The sequence below is a fragment of the Rhipicephalus sanguineus genome, chromosome 8 (assembly GCF_013339695.2).
Source record: "Rhipicephalus sanguineus isolate Rsan-2018 chromosome 8, BIME_Rsan_1.4, whole genome shotgun sequence".
Classification (NCBI taxonomy): Eukaryota; Metazoa; Arthropoda; class Arachnida; order Ixodida; family Ixodidae; genus Rhipicephalus; species Rhipicephalus sanguineus.
This window is the reverse complement of record NC_051183.1, coordinates 135,529,730-135,541,790: the sequence shown is the minus strand read 5'-3', so window position 1 is coordinate 135,541,790 and position 12,061 is coordinate 135,529,730.

Below are 12,061 nucleotides of genomic sequence, written 5' to 3'. Positions count from 1 at the left end.
TGCTTGCTGTGATCATGTGGCAAATGGCGGTAATCACCGTGGTCGTGAAGTCTGGTGGCCTTGTGAACAAATGCCGCGGCGAAGGAAGGGGCTTCAGCTGCGTCTCGGTCTATTGCCACAGCTGAGGAGAGGCGAGCAAGAAAAGAAGTCAAGCTGCTCGTAGCCAACAAGGATTTATCGCTGTTAGTCGGCATCGCCTCGCTCACTGCATGGTTCATCCCAAATGATCTTTCCTCGCGAAAAGAGCACTGGCGATGGCACCTCACGGATGTGCCTCTTCTCCGAAAGCACAACATATTTTACACTGAACCTGTCATCGTCATGATCAGCCTCACCACGTCCCATCCAGGTCAAAGGCTTCTGCCATGTTTCACCAATTAACCAGGTCCTGTGCTTGCTGCAGCCACGTCATCCTTGCAAACTTCTCAATCTCATGCACCCTCCTAACATTCTGCCCTTCCTTTCCGCACTTGCCCTCACTTGAAGTCTATTGTGTTACTCTTAATGACGAGTGGTCATGTTACCTTCTCTCTAAATGCCCTGCCCATGCCCGTTTATTCTGTCGTTTTCGGCTAGGACATCACTATCACAAACTTGTTGCCTAATTAACTCTGCCATTTTGCCCCTTAAGGTTACGCCACACACAGAAAATTTTATTGGGTACTAATAACAGGGGTTCACATGAGCATAACCGTGTGAAGTAACAAGCATTGTCGATTGGACACGGATACAAACACGAAGACGCAAGTGCAATCCGTGCGATTGCACTATGCGGCATGAAAGCTGGCAAATTGTCAAAAAAAAAGAAATTCCCCCACCTCCCCGAAGGGAATCGTGAGGAAATGCGAATGCATGTCTTGCGCCGAGAGTACGCGGACTAGTCATTTTAATGGCGTAAAGCTGGACACATCGACGCGCTCAAGTTCCTCCCGTTTGGGCACCTCTTTCAACGAAAGCTTCCTACGTGCGTTGGTAATCACCTCACGGATGTTGCCACCGCCTTCAATGCAGCACAAACGCGTTTAGAACGCGCTGTTTTCAGGCTGTGCCAAGGCAGCACAAACGCTACAAACGCGTTTCAAACGCACTGCATTGAGGCGGTGGCGCAGGGAGGAGAGAGAGCGAACGGCGAGAGAAGGAGCGGCGAAGCACTGCCCTACCCTCTACTAAACTCTCTCCGCACACGCGGGAGCTCCGCCAAGCTCCCGCGATGCGAGCGCCCTCACACGCCAGAGCGCGCTCCTCCTCTCCACTCACTCTCCGCTAGTCCGCCCGCACCACCTGCTCCGGTTGCTAGGGGCGAGGATAAGCGCGCGCGCCCGCAGCTGTTGCTATGGGAGAGGGAGTAAGAGCGGAGAGGCGCGCTAACAACGCCGGACGCCTGACATAGCCCGACTAAGAAATGCATTCGCATTTAAAATGACGGTTGATCCCTCCGTCGTAGGCATCGGAATAGCACGACAGTAAAGCGTGCCCTTATAGAAGTAACTGAATGTTTACTGTACATTGATAAAATAGAGTTTGTACAATGTATATTGATATCTGGCAGCTATAGCACCGTTTACCGTGGATGCACTCACTTTGATGATTGGTGCTACATCTCCATCCCGTCGACTAAAGTCCATGTTAAATGATTAAAGAAACCTTTGCGGTAGCTGTAGTAGTTGACGGTGAGAGTGTAATCAGAGACCTAGGTGTGATAGCCAGAGGAGCTTCGCATATTGGACGCAGAACTTGGTCGCCATTCCGCGGCATGTTAAATATGATTGAACACCACGACCGGATTACAGGAAAACGCAAAGCGCGTCGTGCCAACCCGGTAGCCGGGCCGCGATTTTTCTCTGGGCGAGCGCGTGAGCGTTGAACGAGTTCTTACAGCCAGATGAGGCATCCGCGCGTCGCAGAGCTATTTTTGCTTTGGATTAACGAAGATTGGTTTGGATTAGCGAAGATCATGAAAGTATTTTGTGCCGGAAAGTGTTTTATGTCCTCGTCGGTTTTTGTCCTTGTGTGTTTCACGCGCTGTTCACGTCACTATGGAATACCAACTAGCCCGGTCACACACCTTGCTTTATGCCGGGGTCCACCAAGACTTCAGTGACGTATTTCCGTCACGGAAATTACGTCGAAAAAATTAACAGGATCATATGGCAAAGAAAGAAGTTCCGTTAGCGGGCATCGAACCCACGACTGCTCGGTCCGCAACAACAGATGCCGGGCGCGCTATCCACTGCGCCACGGTCACAAAATCTAGAGCCTTTACAAACGCGTCTTTTATATCTAATACTCTCCCGGTTGACGAGGTGGTGTTGCGCTCTGGGAGCGATAAAGTAAAGTAATTCTTAATTACTGTGGGCTCCGCGATTAGCACCTGCAACGCGTTACACGTCCGTACCATTCGGTGCGTTTCCAATTGAAGTTCAATTTTGTCAGTGACTTAAAACACCGCGAGGAGGCGATCTTCGCTAATCCAAACCAAAAAATCCGGCAGATCCCACGCACCGTGGGAATCGATGTAATGCGAAGCAGCCAGCAGAGAGCTGCATACATCGCCTTGTTTATCTCTGAGGAAAATGAAGTCATTCACGTCATACCATCTAGTTCACTATATATCCCATGTTTGTCATGCATGCATGTATGTACAATCTTTTATATATTGAAGCATATATTCGGGTACACAATGAATGGCCTGTCATTTATGTTCGTCGTACACTTACGTCACGTAAAACTAGTTTTGGTCTACAGACGTCAGACTCTGGAGTTTCCAAGATGTGTGGCGCCACCTGTCGGAGAAGTATTGAGCAGTGCATAGACCGACTCTCTCGCACAGTTTGCTATGGGACCAGGTGCAACTAGCGAGTGCGAAACAACGATTGAGCTTAATATCGCGTGTGTTTGCGCATTTAGCACTCAGAACGAGAGCTGTGAATTGCTCTCCGCTAGTCGGACGCGCCACCGAAACCGTCGTGAAGTGCTTGCTGGATCACTCGCCTGAACGACGGCGAAAACAGCAGCAGACGAGAGCCCTCCGCCCGCTACGAAGAAACTCCGCAAAAGACGCACTGTTGCGTTGTGAATTGCCACGGACGTAAAAGACTGAATAACAACGTTCAGCTTTACCGATTTCCATAGTTGTCGTACGAAGAAGAAAGGCGACAGCGCTGGATACGGGCCGTTGCGAGCGTGTTGGGTAAGCGAAGTACCCGCGTTCTCCACAGCCGGTGGCATGAATGTGTGGCTCTGCTGTTCTGCGTAGCCCTGATGCAAAACCGTGGTAACCTTGACTATGAAGCTCAGCAGAGGCTCTGACGGCGGTGCTTGTCGTGTAACACGAAGTGAGCAGCTAGATAGACTGGAGACGCGTGATACGCACACCGCGACGAGTTGGTCGTCACAACACAGCATCGCGGACGTATGTAGTACGTTTTGAAGGCTCAGAGTTCTGGTTCTAATTAGCTAACACCACGTGCGTCATACATGTAAATCGCATAATGTTGGTCGTGACCCCGTTCAGGTTTGTTTCGCCCGTGTCCTCCGCGGTTGCCGTAGCTATCTCGGAGGCCACGGTTTTGCCTTTGGTTGTACCCCGCGAAAGTGGACACGCACGTATCCCCATTTGCAGTACATACAAACGGAAGACGACCATCAAGAGACCATTTGAGGATGTGTAATAAAACACTCCAATGCACAGGAAGCGGGAGATGAATTAAGGGAGAATGCAACTGAAAAGGCGAAAATCACCGGAGCCATTCGCCCCTGATGAACCGAGTTTTGTACCACTGATCGTAAGATGCATAGCTAAGTAAATTGATCGTGTATGTAGGTACTTTATCGCTGTGGCATACGTATATACCCAATTTTAACGCATTTAGGCTCTAGAGAACGGATGTCGGAGGGCTTGCCTCGAACTCGGTGTCGTGTGATGCCGCTTGTACATGCGAGTTGTAGCGCGCGGGAATAACTAAAACTTATTTTGCATTGTACTCGCAGTTCGCTTTGATCAGCTTCCTTTGTTTCTGAAGCGTGGATTTGCGGAAGAAGCTTTCCAGGTCCTTGATTTTCAGGAAACCGCGCCTCGACACCAACGAAAGAGGAGGGTTATATTGCGGCCTATGCACATTCGCTTGCGGGCGGCTCTCTTTGCACTACCCAGTTAGTGCCAGGACTACGATGAGGGCGCTGATGGCGGTGTTTTTCGCAGCGCCGCCTGGGCAGAGTCTGACGTCTATATCAATCCAGGGAAACCGCCGCGAGCGCGCCATGAGCATGGCATGTAAATCATGCTGTACATGAAGTGCATGTCATGATTGTCATGTCACCACTTGCCATTAGTGTTCATCATACAGTCGCGTCGCGCAATACCAATATTGGTGTGCGTCAAGCTAGCGAAACAGGCGCGAGCAGACCGTGAGCGTGGAACGTAAATCAAACCCTCCACGAGATGCATATCATAATTTTCACGTTACCAAGTGTCAATGATGTTCGTCATACAGTCACGTCACGAAAAACCAGTTTTGGGGTATACCAGACTAGCGAACCGGCCGCGAGCGCACAATGAGCATGTCATATAAATCATGCGCTACATGACATCATGTCACAATTTGCATGTAACCACCTGGCATTTATGTTCGTCGTACAGACACGTCATGCAATACCAATTTTGATGTATATCAGGACAGCTGAACAGCCGCGAGCGCACCATGAGCATGGCATGTAAATCAGGGCCTACATGACGTGCATATCAATATTTTCATGTTACTTCCTGCCATTTATGTTCGTGACATAGTCACGTCACGAAATACCAGTTTTGGGGTATACCAAGCTACCGAACCGGCCGCTAGCGTACCATGAGCGTGGCATGTAAATCATGCTCTACATGACATTAATATCATAAATGTCATGTTACCACCTGCCATTTACGTTCGTCGTTCAGTCACGTCACGAAAAACCAGTTTTGGTGTATGTCAAGCTCGCGAAACGGCCGCGAGCGGACCATGAGCATGGCATATAAATCATGCTTTACATGACATGCATTCCATGCCTTTCATGTTACCACCTGTGATTTATGTTATTCATGAGGTAACGTCATGGAATACGAACTTTCGTACATCTCAAGATAGCGAAACGGCCGCTTGAGCACCATGAGCGTGGCTTGTAAATCATGCTCTACATGACATTAATATCACGATTGTCATGTTACCACCGGTCATTTATGTTCATCATACAGTCACGTCACGAAATACCAATTTTGGGGTAGACCATGCTAGCGAACCGGCCGCTAGCGCACCATGAGCGTGGCATGTAAATCATGCTGTACATGACATGCATGTCATGGTTTTCATGTTACCACCTGTGATTTATGTTCTTCATACAGTCACGTCGTGCAATACCACATTTGGTACATGTCAAGATAGCGAAACCGCCGCAAGGGCACCATGAGCGGGTCATGTATGTCATGGAGTAAATGACATACGTCATGATTATCAGGTTACCACATGTCATTTATGTTCGCCATACAGAAATGTCTCCTCGTATGAATTTTAGTATATATCCGTCTAATTAAACGGCCGCGAGCGCCCGGAGACCATGTCATGTAAATCACGCTGTACGTGATATGCGTGTCAAGATTTTAAATGCGAAGCATTTCTTAGCGAACCTCTGGCACTTTGAGCGTTTCTATCTATCTATCTATCTATCTATCTAGCCGCCTACGTCGGGAAGCTCTCATGATCGCCTCCTTAACTTGGTGTGGACCAAAATTCGCATGGGAGGGTAAGAAGATTTTACGAATATGGCTGTCAGGTAATGACATGAATAATGTGAAAATCCTGTCGCGTACGTCGTCAAACCCTTTCCTCCGGACACGTGTGGCTCACTCCCGTTTAGCACGGGCCGCGGTGCACGGGTATGTGCCATAGCTGATTGACTGTTTATATCTACCCAGGAACGGTGAGAACAGACAATAAATGCGAGAGCGTTAAGAAAAACATACATCGGCAGCATTTACGCAACGAATGGAAATAATGAAAATTGGGATCCCAGCAGGAATCGAACCCAAGCATTCTGCGTGGCAATCAGATATTCTACCACAGAGCCACGCCAGGTCTATAAACTGGTTTGGAAAAACAGCCTATGCAGGCGTAACGACGGTACAACATCAATTGTGGCTGTGGTGATTGCTATGTAATTTTACAAGAAAGCAATAAACACTACATGATAGTCCTACGATACAGGCGTCATATAAGATTAACGTATGTGGTCCAGTGTTGGCTCCGCTTTTATAGCAGTCTGATAAACATTTGTATTCCTATGATTCAGCAAGCTATATTGATGCTCGACCCCGGCGGAATACATTAACGAAAGTTACGTATGACATTCACATCATCGCACCGTAAATTGCAGTTAGTCCGCCAGGACGACGCAGTGTCCCCTTCATTTCTGACGAGGCTGGGCGATGTCCTCATGCTGACCGAGGATGAGACAAGATTGACATACAGCCGCTTTGTAGACGAGACTACGTAGGCCACATACGCAGGGTAGTCTACGAAAACGACAAGCGCCATCCACTGTTGTTGGCCTACGTAGCACTATACAGGCCTACCAGCCTCGATGGCCCTTACCTCACCAACGCGAAGGGTGACTTCAGATTCCGACATCACGCCTGATCTATCGACAGAAAATTTGTCGACGAAATGACGGGGGCATCCGCGATTTCCAACAGATGCACTATACCTCATACACTACACATGAGCCCCTCTTCACCGCGATCACGACATGATCCGATAACAGGTCATGACCAGCTGCCGGTGCTCCCTGATCACGGGGATGATGGCCTTGTTCAAGAACTGTCAAGAAGTTCTTCCACACATGCACACGGGTCGTGAAACGTGCGTGTGTTCTCCATGATAAAGAACAATTATAAGCACCGCATATCAGCTCACCGCTTCACGTGTTGGTGATACCCACGTTGCCGTTGGCAGCGTTACCCAACTGTAAAGAACTGGTTATATAACACATATGCATATTCAACATATATGTGTGCGTATAAAAGTTATACAAATATTTAGCGTCCTTTTATAACGTTTCGTTCAGTAAAAAAATTTACGCCACAGTCAACTTTCCGCCGCATGCTTCGCATACCATCGACTCCCATGGTACGTGGGATCTGCCGAATTTTTTTCATGATAGGACTGTCACTTATGTTTGTCATGCACTCTTGTCACGTCATGGCAATTTTGGTATATGTCAAATTAACGAAACGGCCGCAAGAGCACCAACACCGTGGCATGTAAATCATGCCGCTCATGACATGCATGCCATGATGTTCATGTTATGACCCGTAATTTATGTTCGTCATACAGCCATGTTATGCCATACCGATTTTGGTATACATACCATTAACGAAACGGCCAGTAGACCACAAAGTCGTAGGCGGCTAGATAGATAGATAGATAGATAGATAGATAGATAGATAGATAGATAGATAGATAGATAGATAGATAGATAGATAGATAGATAGATAGATAGATAGATAGATAGATAGATAGATAGATAGATAGATAGATAGATAGATAGATAGATAGATACGCGCAAAGTCGCAGAAGTTCGCTAAGAAATTCTTCGCATTTGAAATAGCTCTGCGACGCGCGCCTGCCTCACCTGGCTGTAACACCGCGTTCACCGCTGACGCGCTCGCCCCGAGAAAAATCGCGGCCCGGCTACCGGGGTGGCACGACGCGCTTTGCGTTTCCCTCTAGTCCGGTCGTGGTGTTTTATCATATTTAACATTCCGCGGGATGGCAACCAAGTACTGCGTCCAATATGCGACGCTCTTCTGGCTCTTACACCTCGATCTCTGATTACGCTTTCACCGTTAACTACTACAGCTACCACAAGGAATTGTTTAATCATTTAGCATGGACGTTAGTCGTCGGGAAGGTGATGCACCACCATTCATCAAAGGAGGTGCATCCATGTTAAACGGTGCGATATCTGCCAGACATCAATATACATTGCGCAAACTCTCTTGTATAATGTACAGTAAACATCCTTTTACTTCTGTAAGGGCACGCTGTACTTTAGTGTTATTCCGATTCCTGTGACGGAGGGATCAACCATGTTTTTGTTTTATTCTTTTATATCTCAATTTTATTTCTGTTTTATTTGTGTCTGTATACCTCATTCTTAATTGATTGAGGATCAAAGACAGAAAGACGGAAATAGAGTTCTTTTGTGAAGTCGGCGTAGGAATGCTTATGCATATAACACCAATTCACGAATTGACGGCAACGCAGTGAACGGACGTATTTTCACATCACCCTTCGAATTATTGGCACATACAAATGTCGACATCGAGGAATTCGTAACTTTTCTTTTACTCATTCAGTTAAAAGTGTTGCGCCAAGTGCGATCTGGGACTGATCTCTGCCTAAAAATGTTACGGTTTTTGCGATGTTAACGAGCGTCTATTAGGTGACCCACGTGTGCAGTTTGTGACTGCTTCGAGGATGCTTGATAAGGCATAGATCATCAAACTACTTGTGCATCGGCTCCATGAAAATTCCTGGCATTCTGTGCCCCTTGACGTTATGCTCAATCTGGGACGGATAACTGCTCAACCGTGATAGAACACTCATAAAGTACCCTACGCATATAGAAAGAAAAAGAAGTTACGAGTGGGCACTCCCACAGTATACCCACAGACCCCAGCGGCTCAATCAAGGAGGTTAAAAAAATCACAGCATATCCACGGAGTGAATGATGATGAGTGGGCGAAGCTGCGGAGGTTCATCGGTAAACCGTGAATCTTCCGTGAAATCTGCCCAGTCTATCATCACCGACGTGAGATCGGGCGCGTTTTTACTAAAGGTTCGATGAGTTATGACGACTTGCAGCTCACTTTAATTTTACATGTACGCTGTGAATTTTCATTGTTTAGAAAACCATTGCTTTAGAAAACATCTGGCGTCTTTCGTTAAGCAGCTGGCGTCTTTTCGTTTTGCTTGAGAAACATCTGGCGTTCTTTCGTTTTGCTTTTATAAAACATATGGCGTCTTTCGCTGGTTTATTTTATCAATCAACGGCGTTTTGAACAAAATTTTTATTGTTTATTCACGCACAGGAGAAATCTCACCAGGCACTACCTTGGAGGTAAACAATGGCTGCTAATGGGAATGAGAGACAGAAGTCGGCTTTTAGCTAACACTTACACTTCTACTTCTACTAATGTTTCCTACTGGAACATGCCAATGGCTGCTAATGGGGAATGAGAGACAGAAGAATTCGGCTTTTAGTTAACGCGCACGCTGCGAATTTTTTATTGTTCAACAACGCACAGGAAAAATCTCCCACCGGCACCACCTTGGAGATCAAGATCTGGTACTAGCGTTACGACTGTTTACGCACTACTACGACTACGACTACGAGGGACGAACGGGTGCCGCCTTAAGGAGCTTCGCCCCTAAAAAAATATTGCTGCGGTGGCGATTATTGCGCAACAGTGAAGGCGTGCCCACCAAAAAAAGGCGCCTGCTGCCGCCATCTTAGTAGGGGCACGATAAACCATCAGCGTTTGGCGAAGGAAAGCGAGTGTTTTCCACGCACGCCAGAGAAGTTTAAAGTGGCAACTTTTAAGGGTCAGATACTGCTGAAAGTGTGTCTTTGTGTTACTAGTTTTCATAAATAAGCCTCAAAGTCATGGCAACTTTTATTGAATATCAATCTCCAATACTCCTCTCGACGGGTTACTTTTGTCGGCAACAACGATATTTCATTGTATAATTAACGTAGCTCTTACACTAACAGATCAATGTCATTTGATCTCTAAGTAGGCCCCACCAGAAAAGAGAATGTTTCCGAACTCTTTGGTGGGCAAAAGCTGGCTTCACTTTCGCTGGCAAGGCGTTTAGAGAGCTTCCACTGCAGATTTTTTTTTAAACCTCCTTGGGCCGAATCGACACTAGCGCACCTAGTGGTTGGTCAGAGCAAGTAGCACGCGCTTCCTGTTTCGGTTTCACTGGCGCGAATTTTGGATTACAAAGTTCGCGTAACCGACGTTTGACTACGGCGAAAGTTAATAATTTCAGACCACTTTTCTTCGCCCAAATGGCAAAGCTACTGTTTGTTGTTTTGATTTAGCCATTCCCTATTTTGTCTAGTCGAATGATTCGTGAGAATTGTGGTTGTGATGTAATTTTTAGTTCGATTAATTATAATAGAAAGAGATGCAGGTAATCATAATTCACTACGGCTTTATTTTTCGCGCTTGCGTTTTTCTTTTGGAACAAGCGGTCAATTTATATGTCAATCGGAGAGGCAAAGTATCCGCAATGTTCTTCTCCCAAGGCAAAGCGCGGTATGCGGAAGAACTCGTTCATGGCTTCTGGTGGGTTCTGCCACTGTTCAAGCACCACGACACAGAGCAGTAGCTGCTGTAGCTTGGATCGCCGGACGGCATGGCATCGGCGCGGACTGAAAATGTCAGTAAGTGCATGCTTTCGCGGTGAAATTACCGAAAAGATATGTGCACGGCTTGAATGTCCCAGGAAACCCCTTTGCATTTTTAGGGAATCGATGCGCAACACAAAACCACTGACACATTCTGATCTCTGACACATAAAACTCGGACTGACAAAGGTAGATGTTAAGACCACGCACAAAGGTGTTCAAAAGTTTCCAGGCCGCTATCCCATGTAATGTAATTGCCTGGGAACTTTAGGACACATTTGTGCGTACGCAGTATAAGCAGTAGAAATAGGAGTTTGAATTAGCGCGGTAAAAACATATTCGAAACGTCCAATAAAAGTGTGGGCTGCTTGCACTAGTGGCGCAAGTCTAGCGAAGAAGCGAAGACGATGGCCACTTGGCTGGTCGAGACTTCTTTCCGGCACACCAGGATTTATTCGTGGTCCGAGGCTTCGGGAAACGCGTCGTGAAGCATGCGAGGCCCAGCGCTCCTCAATGCTTCGCATCGAGCACAGCGCACAGGCGCTCGCGTAGGTGGCAGAAGCAGCGCGCGTCCTCTTTGCTCGACGCCGTGCCCCCCTTTGCTATACTTTTTACGTTGCACAATGTTCACGTCTAGCCGCTTGCATAGAGCCGCAAACTGCTTTTTAGCGAACCTCGCCGTCCTTACAAGCTTCAGAAAAAGTGTACAAATGCGCGAATAAGAAATCACGTAAAAACACAGAAACACGCACACACACGAAGCGCAACGTGTGTGTGCGTGTTCCTATTGTCACGTGGTCGTGACGTCGACGAAGGCAGCAGTCAGCACGTCCGAGATGAAAACTCTTTATTAGGCCGAACTTGTGGCCGGGAAAATGAAACTCCAGCTACAGCAATAAACTGATAGCGGCGAACAGAGCGTCGACCGTCGATCAACTCACAAGCGGTCAAGCGCGTCGGCTTTTATACAGGCGCTATCGAACTTTCCAGCGATATCGCTGGTGGTTGCGCAATCTCTAGAATGAGCTCGAGCATTCGCGTCTTGCGCGCAATCTTAACAAAATCATCTACAACAATCGTGAAGCTTCTCGAAGAATGAGGCGCGGTTTGCGCTGAGCGTTGCCGACAGCCTTTGTGGGCGAATGCTGCAAAAGTGATAAGAAACGTACGTGGCACTATGTTTCTTACATGGCGTCTTATTCGTGCAGTTGTAACATTTTTCTGAATGAATGGCCCAACTGGACCAACATGTCGTTCTACAAGATTCGCTTGAAAATGTCCGCAACTTTTGTCTCACACACGAAACGATCAACGCAGCCGACGTTGACGAAACCTTCCCGCTGTAATGCATGGGCTTATCGCTGGTATGGCGGTATATGGCTGGTACGCGAATCGTAAATGGTGTTTATGACAGTACGGCTGAAGAAAAAGAAAACACATATGGTGTGTTGAATAAATTGTTTTTATGTATAAAGATCATGCCAAATTTGGGCGTATAATTTTATTTTGTAAAAACAAGTCTGTTGCATTGATGATAATTTTTTTTTCGCGCTTGCGTCCTTTGGTGTTTCGTGAGAGCACTAGTTCGTTATGTAGACGTGACGTACTTCCTGAG